General features: G+C 47.7%; 18 non-coding genes across 18 annotated transcripts; all 18 read right to left on the reverse strand.

Moving 5' to 3' along the window:
* Nucleotides 1-1,024: 1,024 nt before the first annotated feature.
* Nucleotides 1,025-1,215, reverse strand: LOC142690679 (U2 spliceosomal RNA). Its single transcript, XR_012859376.1, has one exon. It is a non-coding gene; the product is annotated as a U2 spliceosomal RNA (small nuclear RNA).
* A 1,284-nt stretch (nucleotides 1,216-2,499) lies between these two features.
* On the reverse strand, nucleotides 2,500-2,690 carry LOC142690680 (U2 spliceosomal RNA). The gene has a single exon (XR_012859377.1). It is a non-coding gene; the product is annotated as a U2 spliceosomal RNA (small nuclear RNA).
* Nucleotides 2,691-3,986: 1,296 nt separating this feature from the next.
* On the reverse strand, nucleotides 3,987-4,177 carry LOC142690681 (U2 spliceosomal RNA). The gene has a single exon (XR_012859378.1). It is a non-coding gene; the product is annotated as a U2 spliceosomal RNA (small nuclear RNA).
* A 1,288-nt stretch (nucleotides 4,178-5,465) lies between these two features.
* LOC142690535 (U2 spliceosomal RNA) lies at nucleotides 5,466-5,656 on the reverse strand. The gene has a single exon (XR_012859299.1). It is a non-coding gene; the product is annotated as a U2 spliceosomal RNA (small nuclear RNA).
* Nucleotides 5,657-6,961: 1,305 nt separating this feature from the next.
* LOC142690683 (U2 spliceosomal RNA) lies at nucleotides 6,962-7,152 on the reverse strand. The gene has a single exon (XR_012859380.1). It is a non-coding gene; the product is annotated as a U2 spliceosomal RNA (small nuclear RNA).
* Nucleotides 7,153-8,432: 1,280 nt separating this feature from the next.
* LOC142690684 (U2 spliceosomal RNA) lies at nucleotides 8,433-8,623 on the reverse strand. The gene has a single exon (XR_012859381.1). It is a non-coding gene; the product is annotated as a U2 spliceosomal RNA (small nuclear RNA).
* Nucleotides 8,624-9,919: 1,296 nt separating this feature from the next.
* LOC142690685 (U2 spliceosomal RNA) lies at nucleotides 9,920-10,110 on the reverse strand. Its single transcript, XR_012859382.1, has one exon. It is a non-coding gene; the product is annotated as a U2 spliceosomal RNA (small nuclear RNA).
* Nucleotides 10,111-11,397: 1,287 nt separating this feature from the next.
* On the reverse strand, nucleotides 11,398-11,588 carry LOC142690686 (U2 spliceosomal RNA). The gene has a single exon (XR_012859383.1). It is a non-coding gene; the product is annotated as a U2 spliceosomal RNA (small nuclear RNA).
* Nucleotides 11,589-12,876: 1,288 nt separating this feature from the next.
* On the reverse strand, nucleotides 12,877-13,067 carry LOC142690688 (U2 spliceosomal RNA). Its single transcript, XR_012859384.1, has one exon. It is a non-coding gene; the product is annotated as a U2 spliceosomal RNA (small nuclear RNA).
* Nucleotides 13,068-14,354: 1,287 nt separating this feature from the next.
* On the reverse strand, nucleotides 14,355-14,545 carry LOC142690689 (U2 spliceosomal RNA). Its single transcript, XR_012859385.1, has one exon. It is a non-coding gene; the product is annotated as a U2 spliceosomal RNA (small nuclear RNA).
* Nucleotides 14,546-15,840: 1,295 nt separating this feature from the next.
* On the reverse strand, nucleotides 15,841-16,031 carry LOC142690690 (U2 spliceosomal RNA). Its single transcript, XR_012859386.1, has one exon. It is a non-coding gene; the product is annotated as a U2 spliceosomal RNA (small nuclear RNA).
* Nucleotides 16,032-17,323: 1,292 nt separating this feature from the next.
* On the reverse strand, nucleotides 17,324-17,514 carry LOC142690691 (U2 spliceosomal RNA). Its single transcript, XR_012859387.1, has one exon. It is a non-coding gene; the product is annotated as a U2 spliceosomal RNA (small nuclear RNA).
* A 1,293-nt stretch (nucleotides 17,515-18,807) lies between these two features.
* LOC142690692 (U2 spliceosomal RNA) lies at nucleotides 18,808-18,998 on the reverse strand. Its single transcript, XR_012859388.1, has one exon. It is a non-coding gene; the product is annotated as a U2 spliceosomal RNA (small nuclear RNA).
* Nucleotides 18,999-20,274: 1,276 nt separating this feature from the next.
* On the reverse strand, nucleotides 20,275-20,465 carry LOC142690693 (U2 spliceosomal RNA). Its single transcript, XR_012859389.1, has one exon. It is a non-coding gene; the product is annotated as a U2 spliceosomal RNA (small nuclear RNA).
* Nucleotides 20,466-21,757: 1,292 nt separating this feature from the next.
* Nucleotides 21,758-21,948, reverse strand: LOC142690695 (U2 spliceosomal RNA). Its single transcript, XR_012859391.1, has one exon. It is a non-coding gene; the product is annotated as a U2 spliceosomal RNA (small nuclear RNA).
* Nucleotides 21,949-23,232: 1,284 nt separating this feature from the next.
* On the reverse strand, nucleotides 23,233-23,423 carry LOC142690696 (U2 spliceosomal RNA). The gene has a single exon (XR_012859392.1). It is a non-coding gene; the product is annotated as a U2 spliceosomal RNA (small nuclear RNA).
* A 1,296-nt stretch (nucleotides 23,424-24,719) lies between these two features.
* Nucleotides 24,720-24,910, reverse strand: LOC142690697 (U2 spliceosomal RNA). Its single transcript, XR_012859393.1, has one exon. It is a non-coding gene; the product is annotated as a U2 spliceosomal RNA (small nuclear RNA).
* A 1,300-nt stretch (nucleotides 24,911-26,210) lies between these two features.
* Nucleotides 26,211-26,401, reverse strand: LOC142690699 (U2 spliceosomal RNA). Its single transcript, XR_012859394.1, has one exon. It is a non-coding gene; the product is annotated as a U2 spliceosomal RNA (small nuclear RNA).
* Nucleotides 26,402-26,455: the final 54 nt, after the last annotated feature.

Genomic DNA, 26,455 nt, shown 5'->3' on the forward strand with positions numbered 1-26,455 from the left:
CTGCCATGCAGATAAACACTGGCAGCGGCAGCAAGTGCATGCCCACAGCCACCCCTTGTTCCTTCACACCTTGTATCAGCTGTAATCCAGTCCAGTCCAGTGCTGCCTGCTGAGCAGCACTGACCAACACTGCCTGGGCCCAGGCTTTTATCTCTGAGGCCCCATTATGATGTCAGAAAGCTGGCTCTGGAATCCTGAGGGCTCCACTATGACACGTGCAAAGTTCCGTCTGAACTTTATATAAGACGGTGAGGCTCAGTCAGTCACTCAGTGTTGCCTGAGAGGGCAACACTGCAACAGCCGGCCGCCAGGCTGTCTTTTTTTTGCACAGCTAGTTGCCTCCAGGAGGCCACAAGAGGGAGACAAGGGACTGCAAAATGGAAAATAGGCATCCACCAACTTTACAGACAACTTCTCCTTGCTCCTACAACCTCCATCCTTGCACAGTTTGTTATTCTTCTAGGTAACATAGTAACAAATCCAAATTGCTGCTCTCTTTGTAGGCAAGCAAGGCTTTGTTGCAACTGCAATTCTTACTTCTTCTTGAAATGTAGGGACGACAGTACATTCCATCACATCCATCTAGTGTACACAGGTAGGTCCATTGTGGCGGGCAGGCGAGCGGGCGGGCTGCTTTATTGGCTGTTTGCTGTTCCCCTACTCCACTCCACTATTTGACTGTTGTGCTGCATCAATCAATCAATCAATCAATCAATCAATCAATCAGTGGCTGGCTCAGGTGCAGCTCTTTAACTTACCTAAAAGGGAGGGCGGAGAGAAGACAAGGAAGGTGAATGAGGTGTTCCAATGTGAAATGCCGGAAACACAGAAACACAGACGACACACAACAAGAGGTGGCAATCTATTCATTAATTGCATTTAATCAATGAGCTCATTATCACTCATGCATTGTCCAACAGGTGTTGAAATAATGGGATTAAAAGGGGAGATCCCTTCAGAAAGACAGAAACAATAGCAAAGACAAAAAACACTTTTGGAATCTGCTTTTAGTCAACACATAAGGAAAGGGTGCACCGGTCCTGGAAATACTGCAATACCAGGTCAATGCGTGGAGTGGACAGAGCAAGCTCTATTTCCATCTCCCTGTTCTAAAAATCCATTTAATATATGGTCCCCAGATAGGGGACGTATCAGATATTAAACTGATAAGAACAGATACTACACTTGATCTTAGCCAAAAGGCCGAGAAGCGATAACCCGAACGGGCCGCGCGTTGCCCGAGCCTGCCCGATACTGCTGTTCAGCCCTTGCAGCGATTCAGCCTACTTCTAGGCAATTCCATGGGGCCCTGCAGGCTCACACACTCACAGCTACACGGGAGGTGAATAAAGGCCGGAGAGGAAGCCAGACAGGATTTGCTTCTTTTGCTTGCACCACAATGCAGTGCTGAAAGAGGAGGAATCTACATAAAAACGCCTTCCTGGCAACGCCCAAATGCCCTGCTGCCATGCAGATAAACACTGGCAGCGGCAGCAAGTGCATGCCCACAGCCACCCCTTGTTCCTTCACACCTTGTATCAGCTGTAATCCAGTCCAGTCCAGTGCTGCCTGCTGAGCAGCACTGACCAACACTGCCTGGGCCCAGGCTTTTATCTCTGAGGCCCCATTATGATGTCAGAAAGCTGGCTCTGGAATCCTGAGGGCTCCACTATGACACGTGCAAAGTTCCGTCTGAACTTTATATAAGACGGTGAGGCTCAGTCAGTCACTCAGTGTTGCCTGAGAGGGCAACACTGCAACAGCCGGCCGCCAGGCTGTCTTTTTTTTGCACAGCTAGTTGCCTCCAGGAGGCCACAAGAGGGAGACAAGGGACTGCAAAATGGAAAATAGGCATCCACCAACTTTACAGACAACTTCTCCTTGCTCCTACAACCTCCATCCTTGCACAGTTTGTTATTCTTCTAGGTAACATAGTAACAAATCCAAATTGCCGCTCTCTTTGTAGGCAAGCAAGGCTTTGTTGCAACTGCAATTCTTACTTCTTCTTGAAATGTAGGGACGACAGTACATTCCATCACATCCATCTAGTGTACACAGGTAGGTCCATTGTGGCGGGCAGGCGAGCGGGCGGGCTGCTTTATTGGCTGTTTGCTGTTCCCCTACTCCACTCCACTATTTGACTGTTGTGCTGCATCAATCAATCAATCAATCAATCAATCAATCAATCAATCAATCAATCAGTGGCTGGCTCAGGTGCAGCTCTTTAACTTACCTAAAAGGGAGGGCGGAGAGAAGACAAGGAAGGTGAATGAGGTGTTCCAATGTGAAATGCCGGAAACACAGAAACACAGACGACACACAACAAGAGGTGGCAATCTATTCATTAATTGCATTTAATCAATGAGCTCATTATCACTCATGCATTGTCCAACAGGTGTTGAAATAATGGGATTAAAAGGGGAGATCCCTTCAGAAAGACAGAAACAATAGCAAAGACAAAAAACACTTTTGGAATCTGCTTTTAGTCAACACATAAGGAAAGGGTGCACCGGTCCTGGAAATACTGCAATACCAGGTCAATGCGTGGAGTGGACAGAGCAAGCTCTATTTCCATCTCCCTGTTCTAAAAATCCATTTAATATATGGTCCCCAGATAGGGGACGTATCAGATATTAAACTGATAAGAACAGATACTACACTTGATCTTAGCCAAAAGGCCGAGAAGCGATAACCCGAACGGGCCGCGCGTTGCCCGAGCCTGCCCGATACTGCTGTTCAGCCCTTGCAGCGATTCAGCCTACTTCTAGGCAATTCCATGGGGCCCTGCAGGCTCACACACTCACAGCTACACGGGAGGTGAATAAAGGCCGGAGAGGAAGCCAGACAGGATTTGCTTCTTTTGCTTGCACCACAATGCAGTGCTGAAAGAGGAGGAATCTACATAAAAACGCCTTCCTGGCAACGCCCAAATGCCCTGCTGCCATGCAGATAAACACTGGCAGCGGCAGCAAGTGCATGCCCACAGCCACCCCTTGTTCCTTCACACCTTGTATCAGCTGTAATCCAGTCCAGTCCAGTGCTGCCTGCTGAGCAGCACTGACCAACACTGCCTGGGCCCAGGCTTTTATCTCTGAGGCCCCATTATGATGTCAGAAAGCTGGCTCTGGAATCCTGAGGGCTCCACTATGACACGTGCAAAGTTCCGTCTGAACTTTATATAAGACGGTGAGGCTCAGTCAGTCACTCAGTGTTGCCTGAGAGGGCAACACTGCAACAGCCGGCCGCCAGGCTGTCTTTTTTTTGCACAGCTAGTTGCCTCCAGGAGGCCACAAGAGGGAGACAAGGGACTGCAAAATGGAAAATAGGCATCCACCAACTTTACAGACAACTTCTCCTTGCTCCTACAACCTCCATCCTTGCACAGTTTGTTATTCTTCTAGGTAACATAGTAACAAATCCAAATTGCTGCTCTCTTTGTAGGCAAGCAAGGCTTTGTTGCAACTGCAATTCTTACTTCTTCTTGAAATGTAGGGACGACAGTACATTCCATCACATCCATCTAGTGTACACAGGTAGGTCCATTGTGGCGGGCAGGCGAGCGGGCGGGCTGCTTTATTGGCTGTTTGCTGTTCCCCTACTCCACTCCACTATTTGACTGTTGTGCTGCATCAATCAATCAATCAATCAATCAATCAATCAATCAATCAATCAATCAATCAATCAATCAGTGGCTGGCTCAGGTGCAGCTCTTTAACTTACCTAAAAGGGAGGGCGGAGAGAAGACAAGGAAGGTGAATGAGGTGTTCCAATGTGAAATGCCGGAAACACAGAAACACAGACGACACACAACAAGAGGTGGCAATCTATTCATTAATTGCATTTAATCAATGAGCTCATTATCACTCATGCATTGTCCAACAGGTGTTGAAATAATGGGATTAAAAGGGGAGATCCCTTCAGAAAGACAGAAACAATAGCAAAGACAAAAAACACTTTTGGAATCTGCTTTTAGTCAACACATAAGGAAAGGGTGCACCGGTCCTGGAAATACTGCAATACCAGGTCAATGCGTGGAGTGGACAGAGCAAGCTCTATTTCCATCTCCCTGTTCTAAAAATCCATTTAATATATGGTCCCCAGATAGGGGACGTATCAGATATTAAACTGATAAGAACAGATACTACACTTGATCTTAGCCAAAAGGCCGAGAAGCGATAACCCGAACGGGCCGCGCGTTGCCCGAGCCTGCCCGATACTGCTGTTCAGCCCTTGCAGCGATTCAGCCTACTTCTAGGCAATTCCATGGGGCCCTGCAGGCTCACACACTCACAGCTACACGGGAGGTGAATAAAGGCCGGAGAGGAAGCCAGACAGGATTTGCTTCTTTTGCTTGCACCACAATGCAGTGCTGAAAGAGGAGGAATCTACATAAAAACGCCTTCCTGGCAACGCCCAAATGCCCTGCTGCCATGCAGATAAACACTGGCAGCGGCAGCAAGTGCATGCCCACAGCCACCCCTTGTTCCTTCACACCTTGTATCAGCTGTAATCCAGTCCAGTCCAGTGCTGCCTGCTGAGCAGCACTGACCAACACTGCCTGGGCCCAGGCTTTTATCTCTGAGGCCCCATTATGATGTCAGAAAGCTGGCTCTGGAATCCTGAGGGCTCCACTATGAGACGTGCAAAGTTCCGTCTGAACTTTATATAAGACGGTGAGGCTCAGTCAGTCACTCAGTGTTGCCTGAGAGGGCAACACTGCAACAGCCGGCCGCCAGGCTGTCTTTTTTTTGCACAGCTAGTTGCCTCCAGGAGGCCACAAGAGGGAGACAAGGGACTGCAAAATGGAAAATAGGCATCCACCAACTTTACAGACAACTTCTCCTTGCTCCTACAACCTCCATCCTTGCACAGTTTGTTATTCTTCTAGGTAACATAGTAACAAATCCAAATTGCTGCTCTCTTTGTAGGCAAGCAAGGCTTTGTTGCAACTGCAATTCTTACTTCTTCTTGAAATGTAGGGACGACAGTACATTCCATCACATCCATCTAGTGTACACAGGTAGGTCCATTGTGGCGGGCAGGCGAGCGGGCGGGCTGCTTTATTGGCTGTTTGCTGTTCCCCTACTCCACTCCACTATTTGACTGTTGTGCTGCATCAATCAATCAATCAATCAATCAATCAATCAATCAATCAATCAATCAATCAGTGGCTGGCTCAGGTGCAGCTCTTTAACTTACCTAAAAGGGAGGGCGGAGAGAAGACAAGGAAGGTGAATGAGGTGTTCCAATGTGAAATGCCGGAAACACAGAAACACAGACGACACACAACAAGAGGTGGCAATCTATTCATTAATTGCATTTAATCAATGAGCTCATTATCACTCATGCATTGTCCAACAGGTGTTGAAATAATGGGATTAAAAGGGGAGATCCCTTCAGAAAGACAGAAACAATAGCAAAGACAAAAAACACTTTTGGAATCTGCTTTTAGTCAACACATAAGGAAAGGGTGCACCGGTCCTGGAAATACTTCAATACCAGGTCAATGCGTGGAGTGGACAGAGCAAGCTCTATTTCCATCTCCCTGTTCTAAAAATCCATTTAATATATGGTCCCCAGATAGGGGACGTATCAGATATTAAACTGATAAGAACAGATACTACACTTGATCTTAGCCAAAAGGCCGAGAAGCGATAACCCGAACGGGCCGCGCGTTGCCCGAGCCTGCCCGATACTGCTGTTCAGCCCTTGCAGCGATTCAGCCTACTTCTAGGCAATTCCATGGGGCCCTGCAGGCTCACACACTCACAGCTACACGGGAGGTGAATAAAGGCCGGAGAGGAAGCCAGACAGGATTTGCTTCTTTTGCTTGCACCACAATGCAGTGCTGAAAGAGGAGGAATCTACATAAAAACGCCTTCCTGGCAACGCCCAAATGCCCTGCTGCCATGCAGATAAACACTGGCAGCGGCAGCAAGTGCATGCCCACAGCCACCCCTTGTTCCTTCACACCTTGTATCAGCTGTAATCCAGTCCAGTCCAGTGCTGCCTGCTGAGCAGCACTGACCAACACTGCCTGGGCCCAGGCTTTTATCTCTGAGGCCCCATTATGATGTCAGAAAGCTGGCTCTGGAATCCTGAGGGCTCCACTATGACACGTGCAAAGTTCCGTCTGAACTTTATATAAGACGGTGAGGCTCAGTCAGTCACTCAGTGTTGCCTGAGAGGGCAACACTGCAACAGCCGGCCGCCAGGCTGTCTTTTTTTTTGCACAGCTAGTTGCCTCCAGGAGGCCACAAGAGGGAGACAAGGGACTGCAAAATGGAAAATAGGCATCCACCAACTTTACAGACAACTTCTCCTTGCTCCTACAACCTCCATCCTTGCACAGTTTGTTATTCTTCTAGGTAACATAGTAACAAATCCAAATTGCTGCTCTCTTTGTAGGCAAGCAAGGCTTTGTTGCAACTGCAATTCTTACTTCTTCTTGAAATGTAGGGACGACAGTACATTCCATCACATCCATCTAGTGTACACAGGTAGGTCCATTGTGGCGGGCAGGCGAGCGGGCGGGCTGCTTTATTGGCTGTTTGCTGTTCCCCTACTCCACTCCACTATTTGACTGTTGTGCTGCATCAATCAATCAATCAATCAATCAATCAATCAATCAATCAATCAATCAATCAATCAATCAATCAATCAGTGGCTGGCTCAGGTGCAGCTCTTTAACTTACCTAAAAGGGAGGGCGGAGAGAAGACAAGGAAGGTGAATGAGGTGTTCCAATGTGAAATGCCGGAAACACAGAAACACAGACGACACACAACAAGAGGTGGCAATCTATTCATTAATTGCATTTAATCAATGAGCTCATTATCACTCATGCATTGTCCAACAGGTGTTGAAATAATGGGATTAAAAGGGGAGATCCCTTCAGAAAGACAGAAACAATAGCAAAGACAAAAAACACTTTTGGAATCTGCTTTTAGTCAACACATAAGGAAAGGGTGCACCGGTCCTGGAAATACTGCAATACCAGGTCAATGCGTGGAGTGGACAGAGCAAGCTCTATTTCCATCTCCCTGTTCTAAAAATCCATTTAATATATGGTCCCCAGATAGGGGACGTATCAGATATTAAACTGATAAGAACAGATACTACACTTGATCTTAGCCAAAAGGCCGAGAAGCGATAACCCGAACGGGCCGCGCGTTGCCCGAGCCTGCCCGATACTGCTGTTCAGCCCTTGCAGCGATTCAGCCTACTTCTAGGCAATTCCATGGGGCCCTGCAGGCTCACACACTCACAGCTACACGGGAGGTGAATAAAGGCCGGAGAGGAAGCCAGACAGGATTTGCTTCTTTTGCTTGCACCACAATGCAGTGCTGAAAGAGGAGGAATCTACATAAAAACGCCTTCCTGGCAACGCCCAAATGCCCTGCTGCCATGCAGATAAACACTGGCAGCGGCAGCAAGTGCATGCCCACAGCCACCCCTTGTTCCTTCACACCTTGTATCAGCTGTAATCCAGTCCAGTCCAGTGCTGCCTGCTGAGCAGCACTGACCAACACTGCCTGGGCCCAGGCTTTTATCTCTGAGGCCCCATTATGATGTCAGAAAGCTGGCTCTGGAATCCTGAGGGCTCCACTATGACACGTGCAAAGTTCCGTCTGAACTTTATATAAGACGGTGAGGCTCAGTCAGTCACTCAGTGTTGCCTGAGAGGGCAACACTGCAACAGCCGGCCGCCAGGCTGTCTTTTTTTTGCACAGCTAGTTGCCTCCAGGAGGCCACAAGAGGGAGACAAGGGACTGCAAAATGGAAAATAGGCATCCACCAACTTTACAGACAACTTCTCCTTGCTCCTACAACCTCCATCCTTGCACAGTTTGTTATTCTTCTAGGTAACATAGTAACAAATCCAAATTGCTGCTCTCTTTGTAGGCAAGCAAGGCTTTGTTGCAACTGCAATTCTTACTTCTTCTTGAAATGTAGGGACGACAGTACATTCCATCACATCCATCTAGTGTACACAGGTAGGTCCATTGTGGCGGGCAGGCGAGCGGGCGGGCTGCTTTATTGGCTGTTTGCTGTTCCCCTACTCCACTCCACTATTTGACTGTTGTGCTGCATCAATCAATCAATCAATCAATCAATCAATCAATCAATCAATCAGTGGCTGGCTCAGGTGCAGCTCTTTAACTTACCTAAAAGGGAGGGCGGAGAGAAGACAAGGAAGGTGAATGAGGTGTTCCAATGTGAAATGCCGGAAACACAGAAACACAGACGACACACAACAAGAGGTGGCAATCTATTCATTAATTGCATTTAATCAATGAGCTCATTATCACTCATGCATTGTCCAACAGGTGTTGAAATAATGGGATTAAAAGGGGAGATCCCTTCAGAAAGACAGAAACAATAGCAAAGACAAAAAACACTTTTGGAATCTGCTTTTAGTCAACACATAAGGAAAGGGTGCACCGGTCCTGGAAATACTGCAATACCAGGTCAATGCGTGGAGTGGACAGAGCAAGCTCTATTTCCATCTCCCTGTTCTAAAAATCCATTTAATATATGGTCCCCAGATAGGGGACGTATCAGATATTAAACTGATAAGAACAGATACTACACTTGATCTTAGCCAAAAGGCCGAGAAGCGATAACCCGAACGGGCCGCGCGTTGCCCGAGCCTGCCCGATACTGCTGTTCAGCCCTTGCAGCGATTCAGCCTACTTCTAGGCAATTCCATGGGGCCCTGCAGGCTCACACACTCACAGCTACACGGGAGGTGAATAAAGGCCGGAGAGGAAGCCAGACAGGATTTGCTTCTTTTGCTTGCACCACAATGCAGTGCTGAAAGAGGAGGAATCTACATAAAAACGCCTTCCTGGCAACGCCCAAATGCCCTGCTGCCATGCAGATAAACACTGGCAGCGGCAGCAAGTGCATGCCCACAGCCACCCCTTGTTCCTTCACACCTTGTATCAGCTGTAATCCAGTCCAGTCCAGTGCTGCCTGCTGAGCAGCACTGACCAACACTGCCTGGGCCCAGGCTTTTATCTCTGAGGCCCCATTATGATGTCAGAAAGCTGGCTCTGGAATCCTGAGGGCTCCACTATGACACGTGCAAAGTTCCGTCTGAACTTTATATAAGACGGTGAGGCTCAGTCAGTCACTCAGTGTTGCCTGAGAGGGCAACACTGCAACAGCCGGCCGCCAGGCTGTCTTTTTTTTGCACAGCTAGTTGCCTCCAGGAGGCCACAAGAGGGAGACAAGGGACTGCAAAATGGAAAATAGGCATCCACCAACTTTACAGACAACTTCTCCTTGCTCCTACAACCTCCATCCTTGCACAGTTTGTTATTCTTCTAGGTAACATAGTAACAAATCCAAATTGCTGCTCTCTTTGTAGGCAAGCAAGGCTTTGTTGCAACTGCAATTCTTACTTCTTCTTGAAATGTAGGGACGACAGTACATTCCATCACATCCATCTAGTGTACACAGGTAGGTCCATTGTGGCGGGCAGGCGAGCGGGCGGGCTGCTTTATTGGCTGTTTGCTGTTCCCCTACTCCACTCCACTATTTGACTGTTGTGCTGCATCAATCAATCAATCAATCAATCAATCAATCAATCAATCAATCAATCAATCAATCAATCAGTGGCTGGCTCAGGTGCAGCTCTTTAACTTACCTAAAAGGGAGGGCGGAGAGAAGACAAGGAAGGTGAATGAGGTGTTCCAATGTGAAATGCCGGAAACACAGAAACACAGACGACACACAACAAGAGGTGGCAATCTATTCATTAATTGCATTTAATCAATGAGCTCATTATCACTCATGCATTGTCCAACAGGTGTTGAAATAATGGGATTAAAAGGGGAGATCCCTTCAGAAAGACAGAAACAATAGCAAAGACAAAAAACACTTTTGGAATCTGCTTTTAGTCAACACATAAGGAAAGGGTGCACCGGTCCTGGAAATACTGCAATACCAGGTCAATGCGTGGAGTGGACAGAGCAAGCTCTATTTCCATCTCCCTGTTCTAAAAATCCATTTAATATATGGTCCCCAGATAGGGGACGTATCAGATATTAAACTGATAAGAACAGATACTACACTTGATCTTAGCCAAAAGGCCGAGAAGCGATAACCCGAACGGGCCGCGCGTTGCCCGAGCCTGCCCGATACTGCTGTTCAGCCCTTGCAGCGATTCAGCCTACTTCTAGGCAATTCCATGGGGCCCTGCAGGCTCACACACTCACAGCTACACGGGAGGTGAATAAAGGCCGGAGAGGAAGCCAGACAGGATTTGCTTCTTTTGCTTGCACCACAATGCAGTGCTGAAAGAGGAGGAATCTACATAAAAACGCCTTCCTGGCCCAAATGCCCTGCTGCCATGCAGATAAACACTGGCAGCGGCAGCAAGTGCATGCCCACAGCCACCCCTTGTTCCTTCACACCTTGTATCAGCTGTAATCCAGTCCAGTCCAGTGCTGCCTGCTGAGCAGCACTGACCAACACTGCCTGGGCCCAGGCTTTTATCTCTGAGGCCCCATTATGATGTCAGAAAGCTGGCTCTGGAATCCTGAGGGCTCCACTATGACACGTGCAAAGTTCCGTCTGAACTTTATATAAGACGGTGAGGCTCAGTCAGTCACTCAGTGTTGCCTGAGAGGGCAACACTGCAACAGCCGGCCGCCAGGCTGTCTTTTTTTTGCACAGCTAGTTGCCTCCAGGAGGCCACAAGAGGGAGACAAGGGACTGCAAAATGGAAAATAGGCATCCACCAACTTTACAGACAACTTCTCCTTGCTCCTACAACCTCCATCCTTGCACAGTTTGTTATTCTTCTAGGTAACATAGTAACAAATCCAAATTGCTGCTCTCTTTGTAGGCAAGCAAGGCTTTGTTGCAACTGCAATTCTTACTTCTTCTTGAAATGTAGGGACGACAGTACATTCCATCACATCCATCTAGTGTACACAGGTAGGTCCATTGTGGCGGGCAGGCGAGCGGGCGGGCTGCTTTATTGGCTGTTTGCTGTTCCCCTACTCCACTCCACTATTTGACTGTTGTGCTGCATCAATCAATCAATCAATCAATCAATCAATCAATCAATCAATCAATCAATCAATCAGTGGCTGGCTCAGGTGCAGCTCTTTAACTTACCTAAAAGGGAGGGCGGAGAGAAGACAAGGAAGGTGAATGAGGTGTTCCAATGTGAAATGCCGGAAACACAGAAACACAGACGACACACAACAAGAGGTGGCAATCTATTCATTAATTGCATTTAATCAATGAGCTCATTATCACTCATGCATTGTCCAACAGGTGTTGAAATAATGGGATTAAAAGGGGAGATCCCTTCAGAAAGACAGAAACAATAGCAAAGACAAAAAACACTTTTGGAATCTGCTTTTAGTCAACACATAAGGAAAGGGTGCACCGGTCCTGGAAATACTGCAATACCAGGTCAATGCGTGGAGTGGACAGAGCAAGCTCTATTTCCATCTCCCTGTTCTAAAAATCCATTTAATATATGGTCCCCAGATAGGGGACGTATCAGATATTAAACTGATAAGAACAGATACTACACTTGATCTTAGCCAAAAGGCCGAGAAGCGATAACCCGAACGGGCCGCGCGTTGCCCGAGCCTGCCCGATACTGCTGTTCAGCCCTTGCAGCGATTCAGCCTACTTCTAGGCAATTCCATGGGGCCCTGCAGGCTCACACACTCACAGCTACACGGGAGGTGAATAAAGGCCGGAGAGGAAGCCAGACAGGATTTGCTTCTTTTGCTTGCACCACAATGCAGTGCTGAAAGAGGAGGAATCTACATAAAAACGCCTTCCTGGCAACGCCCAAATGCCCTGCTGCCATGCAGATAAACACTGGCAGCGGCAGCAAGTGCATGCCCACAGCCACCCCTTGTTCCTTCACACCTTGTATCAGCTGTAATCCAGTCCAGTCCAGTGCTGCCTGCTGAGCAGCACTGACCAACACTGCCTGGGCCCAGGCTTTTATCTCTGAGGCCCCATTATGATGTCAGAAAGCTGGCTCTGGAATCCTGAGGGCTCCACTATGACACGTGCAAAGTTCCGTCTGAACTTTATATAAGACGGTGAGGCTCAGTCAGTCACTCAGTGTTGCCTGAGAGGGCAACACTGCAACAGCCGGCCGCCAGGCTGTCTTTTTTTTGCACAGCTAGTTGCCTCCAGGAGGCCACAAGAGGGAGACAAGGGACTGCAAAATGGAAAATAGGCATCCACCAACTTTACAGACAACTTCTCCTTGCTCCTACAACCTCCATCCTTGCACAGTTTGTTATTCTTCTAGGTAACATAGTAACAAATCCAAATTGCTGCTCTCTTTGTAGGCAAGCAAGGCTTTGTTGCAACTGCAATTCTTACTTCTTCTTGAAATGTAGGGACGACAGTACATTCCATCACATCCATCTAGTGTACACAGGTAGGTCCATTGTGGCGGGCAGGCGAGCGGGCGGGCTGCTTTATTGGCTGTTTGCTGTTCCCCTACTCCACTCCACTATTTGACTGTTGTGCTGCATCAATCAATCAATCAATCAATCAATCAATCAATCAATCAATCAATCAATCAGTGGCTGGCTCAGGTGCAGCTCTTTAACTTACCTAAAAGGGAGGGCGGAGAGAAGACAAGGAAGGTGAATGAGGTGTTCCAATGTGAAATGCCGGAAACACAGAAACACAGACGACACACAACAAGAGGTGGCAATCTATTCATTAATTGCATTTAATCAATGAGCTCATTATCACTCATGCATTGTCCAACAGGTGTTGAAATAATGGGATTAAAAGGGGAGATCCCTTCAGAAAGACAGAAACAATAGCAAAGACAAAAAACACTTTTGGAATCTGCTTTTAGTCAACACATAAGGAAAGGGTGCACCGGTCCTGGAAATACTGCAATACCAGGTCAATGCGTGGAGTGGACAGAGCAAGCTCTATTTCCATCTCCCTGTTCTAAAAATCCATTTAATATATGGTCCCCAGATAGGGGACGTATCAGATATTAAACTGATAAGAACAGATACTACACTTGATCTTAGCCAAAAGGCCGAGAAGCGATAACCCGAACGGGCCGCGCGTTGCCCGAGCCTGCCCGATACTGCTGTTCAGCCCTTGCAGCGATTCAGCCTACTTCTAGGCAATTCCATGGGGCCCTGCAGGCTCACACACTCACAGCTACACGGGAGGTGAATAAAGGCCGGAGAGGAAGCCAGACAGGATTTGCTTCTTTTGCTTGCACCACAATGCAGTGCTGAAAGAGGAGGAATCTACATAAAAACGCCTTCCTGGCAACGCCCAAATGCCCTGCTGCCATGCAGATAAACACTGGCAGCGGCAGCAAGTGCATGCCCACAGCCACCCCTTGTTCCTTCACACCTTGTATCAGCTGTAATCCAGTCCAGTCCAGTGCTGCCTGCTGAGCAGCACTGACCAACACTGCCTGGGCCTTTTATCTCTGAGGCCCCATTATGATGTCAGAAAGCTGGCTCTGGAATCCTGAGGGCTCCACTATGACACGTGCAAAGTTCCGTCTGAACTTTATATAAGACGGTGAGGCTCAGTCAGTCACTCAGTGTTGCCTGAGAGGGCAACACTGCAACAGCCGGCCGCCAGGCTGTCTTTTTTTTGCACAGCTAGTTGCCTCCAGGAGGCCACAAGAGGGAGACAAGGGACTGCAAAATGGAAAATAGGCATCCACCAACTTTACAGACAACTTCTCCTTGCTCCTACAACCTCCATCCTTGCACAGTTTGTTATTCTTCTAGGTAACATAGTAACAAATCCAAATTGCTGCTCTCTTTGTAGGCAAGCAAGGCTTTGTTGCAACTGCAATTCTTACTTCTTCTTGAAATGTAGGGACGACAGTACATTCCATCACATCCATCTAGTGTACACAGGTAGGTCCATTGTGGCGGGCAGGCGAGCGGGCGGGCTGCTTTATTGGCTGTTTGCTGTTCCCCTACTCCACTCCACTATTTGACTGTTGTGCTGCATCAATCAATCAATCAATCAATCAATCAATCAATCAATCAATCAATCAATCAATCAGTGGCTGGCTCAGGTGCAGCTCTTTAACTTACCTAAAAGGGAGGGCGGAGAGAAGACAAGGAAGGTGAATGAGGTGTTCCAATGTGAAATGCCGGAAACACAGAAACACAGACGACACACAACAAGAGGTGGCAATCTATTCATTAATTGCATTTAATCAATGAGCTCATTATCACTCATGCATTGTCCAACAGGTGTTGAAATAATGGGATTAAAAGGGGAGATCCCTTCAGAAAGACAGAAACAATAGCAAAGACAAAAAACACTTTTGGAATCTGCTTTTAGTCAACACATAAGGAAAGGGTGCACCGGTCCTGGAAATACTGCAATACCAGGTCAATGCGTGGAGTGGACAGAGCAAGCTCTATTTCCATCTCCCTGTTCTAAAAATCCATTTAATATATGGTCCCCAGATAGGGGACGTATCAGATATTAAACTGATAAGAACAGATACTACACTTGATCTTAGCCAAAAGGCCGAGAAGCGATAACCCGAACGGGCCGCGCGTTGCCCGAGCCTGCCCGATACTGCTGTTCAGCCCTTGCAGCGATTCAGCCTACTTCTAGGCAATTCCATGGGGCCCTGCAGGCTCACACACTCACAGCTACACGGGAGGTGAATAAAGGCCGGAGAGGAAGCCAGACAGGATTTGCTTCTTTTGCTTGCACCACAATGCAGTGCTGAAAGAGGAGGAATCTACATAAAAACGCCTTCCTGGCAACGCCCAAATGCCCTGCTGCCATGCAGATAAACACTGGCAGCGGCAGCAAGTGCATGCCCACAGCCACCCCTTGTTCCTTCACACCTTGTATCAGCTGTAATCCAGTCCAGTCCAGTGCTGCCTGCTGAGCAGCACTGACCAACACTGCCTGGGCCCAGGCTTTTATCTCTGAGGCCCCATTATGATGTCAGAAAGCTGGCTCTGGAATCCTGAGGGCTCCACTATGACACGTGCAAAGTTCCGTCTGAACTTTATATAAGACGGTGAGGCTCAGTCAGTCACTCAGTGTTGCCTGAGAGGGCAACACTGCAACAGCCGGCCGCCAGGCTGTCTTTTTTTTGCACAGCTAGTTGCCTCCAGGAGGCCACAAGAGGGAGACAAGGGACTGCAAAATGGAAAATAGGCATCCACCAACTTTACAGACAACTTCTCCTTGCTCCTACAACCTCCATCCTTGCACAGTTTGTTATTCTTCTAGGTAACATAGTAACAAATCCAAATTGCTGCTCTCTTTGTAGGCAAGCAAGGCTTTGTTGCAACTGCAATTCTTACTTCTTCTTGAAATGTAGGGACGACAGTACATTCCATCACATCCATCTAGTGTACACAGGTAGGTCCATTGTGGCGGGCAGGCGAGCGGGCGGGCTGCTTTATTGGCTGTTTGCTGTTCCCCTACTCCACTCCACTATTTGACTGTTGTGCTGCATCATCAATCAATCAATCAATCAATCAATCAATCAATCAATCAATCAATCAATCAATCAGTGGCTGGCTCAGGTGCAGCTCTTTAACTTACCTAAAAGGGAGGGCGGAGAGAAGACAAGGAAGGTGAATGAGGTGTTCCAATGTGAAATGCCGGAAACACAGAAACACAGACGACACACAACAAGAGGTGGCAATCTATTCATTAATTGCATTTAATCAATGAGCTCATTATCACTCATGCATTGTCCAACAGGTGTTGAAATAATGGGATTAAAAGGGGAGATCCCTTCAGAAAGACAGAAACAATAGCAAAGACAAAAAACACTTTTGGAATCTGCTTTTAGTCAACACATAAGGAAAGGGTGCACCGGTCCTGGAAATACTGCAATACCAGGTCAATGCGTGGAGTGGACAGAGCAAGCTCTATTTCCATCTCCCTGTTCTAAAAATCCATTTAATATATGGTCCCCAGATAGGGGACGTATCAGATATTAAACTGATAAGAACAGATACTACACTTGATCTTAGCCAAAAGGCCGAGAAGCGATAACCCGAACGGGCCGCGCGTTGCCCGAGCCTGCCCGATACTGCTGTTCAGCCCTTGCAGCGATTCAGCCTACTTCTAGGCAATTCCATGGGGCCCTGCAGGCTCACACACTCACAGCTACACGGGAGGTGAATAAAGGCCGGAGAGGAAGCCAGACAGGATTTGCTTCTTTTGCTTGCACCACAATGCAGTGCTGAAAGAGGAGGAATCTACATAAAAACGCCTTCCTGGCAACGCCCAAATGCCCTGCTGCCATGCAGATAAACACTGGCAGCGGCAGCAAGTGCATGCCCACAGCCACCCCTTGTTCCTTCACACCTTGTATCAGCTGTAATCCAGTCCAGTCCAGTGCTGCCTGCTGAGCAGCACTGACCAACACTGCCTGGGCCCAGGCTTTTATCTCTGAGGCCCCATTATGATGTCAGAAAGCTGGCTCTGGAATCCTGAGGGCTCCACTATGACACGTGCAAAGTTCCGTCTGAACTTTATATAAGACGGTGAGGCTCAGTCAGTCACTCAGTGTTGCCTGAGAGGGCAACACTGCAACAGCCGGCCGCCAGGCTGTCTTTTTTTTGCACAGCTAGTTGCCTCCAGGAGGCCACAAGAGGGAGACAAGGGACTGCAAAATGGAAAATAGGCATCCACCAACTTTACAGACAACTTCTCCTTGCTCCTACAACCTCCATCCTTGCACAGTTTGTTATTCTTCTAGGTAACATAGTAACAAATCCAAATTGCTGCTCTCTTTGTAGGCAAGCAAGGCTTTGTTGCAACTGCAATTCTTACTTCTTCTTGAAATGTAGGGACGACAGTACATTCCATCACATCCATCTAGTGTACACAGGTAGGTCCATTGTGGCGGGCAGGCGAGCGGGCGGGCTGCTTTATTGGCTGTTTGCTGTTCCCCTACTCCACTCCACTATTTGACTGTTGTGCTGCATCAATCAATCAATCAATCAATCAATCAATCAATCAATCAATCAATCAATCAATCAGTGGCTGGCTCAGGTGCAGCTCTTTAACTTACCTAAAAGGGAGGGCGGAGAGAAGACAAGGAAGGTGAATGAGGTGTTCCAATGTGAAATGCCGGAAACACAGAAACACAGACGACACACAACAAGAGGTGGCAATCTATTCATTAATTGCATTTAATCAATGAGCTCATTATCACTCATGCATTGTCCAACAGGTGTTGAAATAATGGGATTAAAAGGGGAGATCCCTTCAGAAAGACAGAAACAATAGCAAAGACAAAAAACACTTTTGGAATCTGCTTTTAGTCAACACATAAGGAAAGGGTGCACCGGTCCTGGAAATACTGCAATACCAGGTCAATGCGTGGAGTGGACAGAGCAAGCTCTATTTCCATCTCCCTGTTCTAAAAATCCATTTAATATATGGTCCCCAGATAGGGGACGTATCAGATATTAAACTGATAAGAACAGATACTACACTTGATCTTAGCCAAAAGGCCGAGAAGCGATAACCCGAACGGGCCGCGCGTTGCCCGAGCCTGCCCGATACTGCTGTTCAGCCCTTGCAGCGATTCAGCCTACTTCTAGGCAATTCCATGGGGCCCTGCAGGCTCACACACTCACAGCTACACGGGAGGTGAATAAAGGCCGGAGAGGAAGCCAGACAGGATTTGCTTCTTTTGCTTGCACCACAATGCAGTGCTGAAAGAGGAGGAATCTACATAAAAACGCCTTCCTGGCAACGCCCAAATGCCCTGCTGCCATGCAGATAAACACTGGCAGCGGCAGCAAGTGCATGCCCACAGCCACCCCTTGTTCCTTCACACCTTGTATCAGCTGTAATCCAGTCCAGTCCAGTGCTGCCTGCTGAGCAGCACTGACCAACACTGCCTGGGCCCAGGCTTTTATCTCTGAGGCCCCATTATGATGTCAGAAAGCTGGCTCTGGAATCCTGAGGGCTCCACTATGACACGTGCAAAGTTCCGTCTGAACTTTATATAAGACGGTGAGGCTCAGTCAGTCACTCAGTGTTGCCTGAGAGGGCAACACTGCAACAGCCGGCCGCCAGGCTGTCTTTTTTTTGCACAGCTAGTTGCCTCCAGGAGGCCACAAGAGGGAGACAAGGGACTGCAAAATGGAAAATAGGCATCCACCAACTTTACAGACAACTTCTCCTTGCTCCTACAACCTCCATCCTTGCACAGTTTGTTATTCTTCTAGGTAACATAGTAACAAATCCAAATTGCTGCTCTCTTTGTAGGCAAGCAAGGCTTTGTTGCAACTGCAATTCTTACTTCTTCTTGAAATGTAGGGACGACAGTACATTCCATCACATCCATCTAGTGTACACAGGTAGGTCCATTGTGGCGGGCAGGCGAGCGGGCGGGCTGCTTTATTGGCTGTTTGCTGTTCCCCTACTCCACTCCACTATTTGACTGTTGTGCTGCAATCAATCAATCAATCAATCAATCAATCAATCAATCAATCAATCAATCAATCAATCAGTGGCTGGCTCAGGTGCAGCTCTTTAACTTACCTAAAAGGGAGGGCGGAGAGAAGACAAGGAAGGTGAATGAGGTGTTCCAATGTGAAATGCCGGAAACACAGAAACACAGACGACACACAACAAGAGGTGGCAATCTATTCATTAATTGCATTTAATCAATGAGCTCATTATCACTCATGCATTGTCCAACAGGTGTTGACATAATGGGATTAAAAGGGGAGATCCCTTCAGAAAGACAGAAACAATAGCAAAGACAAAAAACACTTTTGGAATCTGCTTTTAGTCAACACATAAGGAAAGGGTGCACCGGTCCTGGAAATACTGCAATACCAGGTCAATGCGTGGAGTGGACAGAGCAAGCTCTATTTCCATCTCCCTGTTCTAAAAATCCATTTAATATATGGTCCCCAGATAGGGGACGTATCAGATATTAAACTGATAAGAACAGATACTACACTTGATCTTAGCCAAAAGGCCGAGAAGCGATAACCCGAACGGGCCGCGCGTTGCCCGAGCCTGCCCGATACTGCTGTTCAGCCCTTGCAGCGATTCAGCCTACTTCTAGGCAATTCCATGGGGCCCTGCAGGCTCACACACTCACAGCTACACGGGAGGTGAATAAAGGCCGGAGAGGAAGCCAGACAGGATTTGCTTCTTTTGCTTGCACCACAATGCAGTGCTGAAAGAGGAGGAATCTACATAAAAACGCCTTCCTGGCAACGCCCAAATGCCCTGCTGCCATGCAGATAAACACTGGCAGCGGCAGCAAGTGCATGCCCACAGCCACCCCTTGTTCCTTCACACCTTGTATCAGCTGTAATCCAGTCCAGTCCAGTGCTGCCTGCTGAGCAGCACTGACCAACACTGCCTGGGCCCAGGCTTTTATCTCTGAGGCCCCATTATGATGTCAGAAAGCTGGCTCTGGAATCCTGAGGGCTCCACTATGACACGTGCAAAGTTCCGTCTGAACTTTATATAAGACGGTGAGGCTCAGTCAGTCACTCAGTGTTGCCTGAGAGGGCAACACTGCAACAGCCGGCCGCCAGGCTGTCTTTTTTTTGCACAGCTAGTTGCCTCCAGGAGGCCACAAGAGGGAGACAAGGGACTGCAAAATGGAAAATAGGCATCCACCAACTTTACAGACAACTTCTCCTTGCTCCTACAACCTCCATCCTTGCACAGTTTGTTATTCTTCTAGGTAACATAGTAACAAATCCAAATTGCTGCTCTCTTTGTAGGCAAGCAAGGCTTTGTTGCAACTGCAATTCTTACTTCTTCTTGAAATGTAGGGACGACAGTACATTCCATCACATCCATCTAGTGTACACAGGTAGGTCCATTGTGGCGGGCAGGCGAGCGGGCGGGCTGCTTTATTGGCTGTTTGCTGTTCCCCTACTCCACTCCACTATTTGACTGTTGTGCTGCATCAATCAATCAATCAATCAATCAATCAATCAATCAATCAGTGGCTGGCTCAGGTGCAGCTCTTTAACTTACCTAAAAGGGAGGGCGGAGAGAAGACAAGGAAGGTGAATGAGGTGTTCCAATGTGAAATGCCGGAAACACAGAAACACAGACGACACACAACAAGAGGTGGCAATCTATTCATTAATTGCATTTAATCAATGAGCTCATTATCACTCATGCATTGTCCAACAGGTGTTGAAATAATGGGATTAAAAGGGGAGATCCCTTCAGAAAGACAGAAACAATAGCAAAGACAAAAAACACTTTTGGAATCTGCTTTTAGTCAACACATAAGGAAAGGGTGCACCGGTCCTGGAAATACTGCAATACCAGGTCAATGCGTGGAGTGGACAGAGCAAGCTCTATTTCCATCTCCCTGTTCTAAAAATCCATTTAATATATGGTCCCCAGATAGGGGACGTATCAGATATTAAACTGATAAGAACAGATACTACACTTGATCTTAGCCAAAAGGCCGAGAAGCGATAACCCGAACGGGCCGCGCGTTGCCCGAGCCTGCCCGATACTGCTGTTCAGCCCTTGCAGCGATTCAGCCTACTTCTAGGCAATTCCATGGGGCCCTGCAGGCTCACACACTCACAGCTACACGGGAGGTGAATAAAGGCCGGAGAGGAAGCCAGACAGGATTTGCTTCTTTTGCTTGCACCACAATGCAGTGCTGAAAGAGGAGGAATCTACATAAAAACGCCTTCCTGGCAACGCCCAAATGCCCTGCTGCCATGCAGATAAACACTGGCAGCGGCAGCAAGTGCATGCCCACAGCCACCCCTTGTTCCTTCACACCTTGTATCAGCTGTAATCCAGTCCAGTCCAGTGCTGCCTGCTGAGCAGCACTGACCAACACTGCCTGGGCCCAGGCTTTTATCTCTGAGGCCCCATTATGATGTCAGAAAGCTGGCTCTGGAATCCTGAGGGCTCCACTATGACACGTGCAAAGTTCCGTCTGAACTTTATATAAGACGGTGAGGCTCAGTCAGTCACTCAGTGTTGCCTGAGAGGGCAACACTGCAACAGCCGGCCGCCAGGCTGTCTTTTTTTTGCACAGCTAGTTGCCTCCAGGAGGCCACAAGAGGGAGACAAGGGACTGCAAAATGGAAAATAGGCATCCACCAACTTTACAGACAACTTCTCCTTGCTCCTACAACCTCCATCCTTGCACAGTTTGTTATTCTTCTAGGTAACATAGTAACAAATCCAAATTGCTGCTCTCTTTGTAGGCAAGCAAGGCTTTGTTGCAACTGCAATTCTTACTTCTTCTTGAAATGTAGGGACGACAGTACATTCCATCACATCCATCTAGTGTACACAGGTAGGTCCATTGTGGCGGGCAGGCGAGCGGGCGGGCTGCTTTATTGGCTGTTTGCTGTTCCCCTACTCCACTCCACTATTTGACTGTTGTGCTGCATCAATCAATCAATCAATCAATCAATCAATCAATCAATCAATCAATCAATCAATCAGTGGCTGGCTCAGGTGCAGCTCTTTAACTTACCTAAAAGGGAGGGCGGAGAGAAGACAAGGAAGGTGAATGAGGTGTTCCAATGTGAAATGCCGGAAACACAGAAACACAGACGACACACAACAAGAGGTGGCAATCTATTCATTAATTGCATTTAATCAATGAGCTCATTATCACTCATGCATTGTCCAACAGGTGTTGACATAATGGGATTAAAAGGGGAGATCCCTTCAGAAAGACAGAAACAATAGCAAAGACAAAAAACACTTTTGGAATCTGCTTTTAGTCAACACATAAGGAAAGGGTGCACCGGTCCTGGAAATACTGCAATACCAGGTCAATGCGTGGAGTGGACAGAGCAAGCTCTATTTCCATCTCCCTGTTCTAAAAATCCATTTAATATATGGTCCCCAGATAGGGGACGTATCAGATATTAAACTGATAAGAACAGATACTACACTTGATCTTAGCCAAAAGGCCGAGAAGCGATAACCCGAACGGGCCGCGCGTTGCCCGAGCCTGCCCGATACTGCTGTTCAGCCCTTGCAGCGATTCAGCCTACTTCTAGGCAATTCCATGGGGCCCTGCAGGCTCACACACTCACAGCTACACGGGAGGTGAATAAAGGCCGGAGAGGAAGCCAGACAGGATTTGCTTCTTTTGCTTGCACCACAATGCAGTGCTGAAAGAGGAGGAATCTACATAAAAACGCCTTCCTGGCAACGCCCAAATGCCCTGCTGCCATGCAGATAAACACTGGCAGCGGCAGCAAGTGCATGCCCACAGCCACCCCTTGTTCCTTCACACCTTGTATCAGCTGTAATCCAGTCCAGTCCAGTGCTGCCTGCTGAGCAGCACTGACCAACACTGCCTGGGCCCAGGCTTTTATCTCTGAGGCCCCATTATGATGTCAGAAAGCTGGCTCTGGAATCCTGAGGGCTCCACTATGACACGTGCAAAGTTCCGTCTGAACTTTATATAAGACGGTGAGGCTCAGTCAGTCACTCAGTGTTGCCTGAGAGGGCAACACTGCAACAGCCGGCCGCCAGGCTGTCTTTTTTTTGCACAGCTAGTTGCCTCCAGGAGGCCACAAGAGGGAGACAAGGGACTGCAAAATGGAAAATAGGCATCCACCAACTTTACAGACAACTTCTCCTTGCTCCTACAACCTCCATCCTTGCACAGTTTGTTATTCTTCTAGGTAACATAGTAACAAATCCAAATTGCTGCTCTCTTTGTAGGCAAGCAAGGCTTTGTTGCAACTGCAATTCTTACTTCTTCTTGAAATGTAGGGACGACAGTACATTCCATCACATCCATCTAGTGTACACAGGTAGGTCCATTGTGGCGGGCAGGCGAGCGGGCGGGCTGCTTTATTGGCTGTTTGCTGTTCCCCTACTCCACTCCACTATTTGACTGTTGTGCTGCATCAATCAATCAATCAATCAATCAATCAATCAATCAATCAATCAATCAGTGGCTGGCTCAGGTGCAGCTCTTTAACTTACCTAAAAGGGAGGGCGGAGAGAAGACAAGGAAGGTGAATGAGGTGTTCCAATGTGAAATGCCGGAAACACAGAAACACAGACGACACACAACAAGAGGTGGCAATCTATTCATTAATTGCATTTAATCAATGAGCTCATTATCACTCATGCATTGTCCAACAGGTGTTGAAATAATGGGATTAAAAGGGGAGATCCCTTCAGAAAGACAGAAACAATAGCAAAGACAAAAAACACTTTTGGAATCTGCTTTTAGTCAACACATAAGGAAAGGGTGCACCGGTCCTGGAAATACTGCAATACCAGGTCAATGCGTGGAGTGGACAGAGCAAGCTCTATTTCCATCTCCCTGTTCTAAAAATCCATTTAATATATGGTCCCCAGATAGGGGACGTATCAGATATTAAACTGATAAGAACAGATACTACACTTGATCTTAGCCAAAAGGCCGAGAAGCGATAACCCGAACGGGCCGCGCGTTGCCCGAGCCTGCCCGATACTGCTGTTCAGCCCTTGCAGCGATTCAGCCTACTTCTAGGCAATTCCATGGGGCCCTGCAGGCTCACACACTCACAGCTACACGGGAGGTGAATAAAGGCCGGAGAGGAAGCCAGACAGGATTTGCTTCTTTTGCTTGCACCACAATGCAGTGCTGAAAGAGGAGGAATCTACATAAAAACGCCTTCCTGGCAACGCCCAAATGCCCTGCTGCCATGCAGATAAACACTGGCAGCGGCAGCAAGTGCATGCCCACAGCCACCCCTTGTTCCTTCACACCTTGTATCAGCTGTAATCCAGTCCAGTCCAGTGCTGCCTGCTGAGCAGCACTGACCAACACTGCCTGGGCCCAGGCTTTTATCTCTGAGGCCCCATTATGATGTCAGAAAGCTGGCTCTGGAATCCTGAGGGCTCCACTATGACACGTGCAAAGTTCCGTCTGAACTTTATATAAGACGGTGAGGCTCAGTCAGTCACTCAGTGTTGCCTGAGAGGGCAACACTGCAACAGCCGGCCGCCAGGCTGTCTTTTTTTTGCACAGCTAGTTGCCTCCAGGAGGCCACAAGAGGGAGACAAGGGACTGCAAAATGGAAAATAGGCATCCACCAACTTTACAGACAACTTCTCCTTGCTCCTACAACCTCCATCCTTGCACAGTTTGTTATTCTTCTAGGTAACATAGTAACAAATCCAAATTGCTGCTCTCTTTGTAGGCAAGCAAGGCTTTGTTGCAACTGCAATTCTTACTTCTTCTTGAAATGTAGGGACGACAGTACATTCCATCACATCCATCTAGTGTACACAGGTAGGTCCATTGTGGCGGGCAGGCGAGCGGGCGGGCTGCTTTATTGGCTGTTTGCTGTTCCCCTACTCCACTCCACTATTTGACTGTTGTGCTGCATCAATCAATCAATCAATCAATCAATCAATCAATCAATCAATCAATCAATCAATCAATCAATGGCTGGCTCAGGTGCAGCTCTTTAACTTACCTAAAAGGGAGGGCGGAGAGAAGACAAGGAAGGTGAATGAGGTGTTCCAATGTGAAATGCCGGAAACACAGAAACACAGACGACACACAACAAGAGGTGGCAATCTATTCATTAATTGCATTTAATCAATGAGCTCATTATCACTCATGCATTGTCCAACAGGTGTTGAAATAATGGGATTAAAAGGGGAGATCCCTTCAGAAAGACAGAAACAATAGCAAAGACAAAAAACACTTTTGGAATCTGCTTTTAGTCAACACATAAGGAAAGGGTGCACCGGTCCTGGAAATACTGCAATACCAGGTCAATGCGTGGAGTGGACAGAGCAAGCTCTATTTCCATCTCCCTGTTCTAAAAATCCATTTAATATATGGTCCCCAGATAGGGGACGTATCAGATATTAAACTGATAAGAACAGATACTACACTTGATCTTAGCCAAAAGGCCGAGAAGCGATAACCCGAACGGGCCGCGCGTTGCCCGAGCCTGCCCGATACTGCTGTTCAGCCCTTGCAGCGATTCAGCCTACTTCTAGGCAATTCCATGGGGCCCTGCAGGCTCACACACTCACAGCTACACGGGAGGTGAATAAAGGCCGGAGAGGAAGCCAGACAGGATTTGCTTCTTTTGCTTGCACCACAATGCAGTGCTGAAAGAGGAGGAATCTACATAAAAACGCCTTCCTGGCAACGCCCAAATGCCCTGCTGCCATGCAGATAAACACTGGCAGCGGCAGCAAGTGCATGCCCACAGCCACCCCTTGTTCCTTCACACCTTGTATCAGCTGTAATCCAGTCCAGTCCAGTGCTGCCTGCTGAGCAGCACTGACCAACACTGCCTGGGCCCAGGCTTTTATCTCTGAGGCCCCATTATGATGTCAGAAAGCTGGCTCTGGAATCCTGAGGGCTCCACTATGAAACGTGCAAAGTTCCGTCTGAACTTTATATAAGACGGTGAGGCTCAGTCAGTCACTCAGTGTTGCCTGAGAGGGCAACACTGCAACAGCCGGCCGCCAGGCTGTCTTTTTTTTGCACAGCTAGTTGCCTCCAGGAGGCCACAAGAGGGAGACAAGGGACTGCAAAATGGAAAATAGGCATCCACCAACTTTACAGACAACTTCTCCTTGCTCCTACAACCTCCATCCTTGCACAGTTTGTTATTCTTCTAGGTAACATAGTAACAAATCCAAATTGCTGCTCTCTTTGTAGGCAAGCAAGGCTTTGTTGCAACTGCAATTCTTACTTCTTCTTGAAATGTAGGGACGACAGTACATTCCATCACATCCATCTAGTGTACACAGGTAGGTCCATTGTGGCGGGCAGGCGAGCGGGCGGGCTGCTTTATTGGCTGTTTGCTGTTCCCCTACTCCACTCCACTATTTGACTGTTGTGCTGCATCAATCAATCAATCAATCAATCAATCAATCAATCAATCAATCAATCAATCAATCAATCAATCAGTGGCTGGCTCAGGTGCAGCTCTTTAACTTACCTAAAAGGGAGGGCGGAGAGAAGACAAGGAAGGTGAATGAGGTGTTCCAATGTGAAATGCCGGAAACACAGAAACACAGACGACACACAACAAGAGGTGGCAATCTATTCATTAATTGCATTTAATCAATGAGCTCATTATCACTCATGCATTGTCCAACAGGTGTTGAAATAATGGGATTAAAAGGGGAGATCCCTTCAGAAAGACAGAAACAATAGCAAAGACAAAAAACACTTTTGGAATCTGCTTTTAGTCAACACATAAGGAAAGGGTGCACCGGTCCTGGAAATACTGCAATACCAGGTCAATGCGTGGAGTGGACAGAGCAAGCTCTATTTCCATCTCCCTGTTCTAAAAATCCATTTAATATATGGTCCCCAGATAGGGGACGTATCAGATATTAAACTGATAAGAACAGATACTACACTTGATCTTAGCCAAAAGGCCGAGAAGCGATAACCCGAACGGGCCGCGCGTTGCCCGAGCCTGCCCGATACTGCTGTTCAGCCCT

This window comes from Rhinoderma darwinii (genome assembly GCF_050947455.1).
Source record: "Rhinoderma darwinii isolate aRhiDar2 chromosome 5 unlocalized genomic scaffold, aRhiDar2.hap1 SUPER_5_unloc_34, whole genome shotgun sequence".
NCBI lineage: Eukaryota > Metazoa > Chordata > Amphibia > Anura > Rhinodermatidae > Rhinoderma > Rhinoderma darwinii.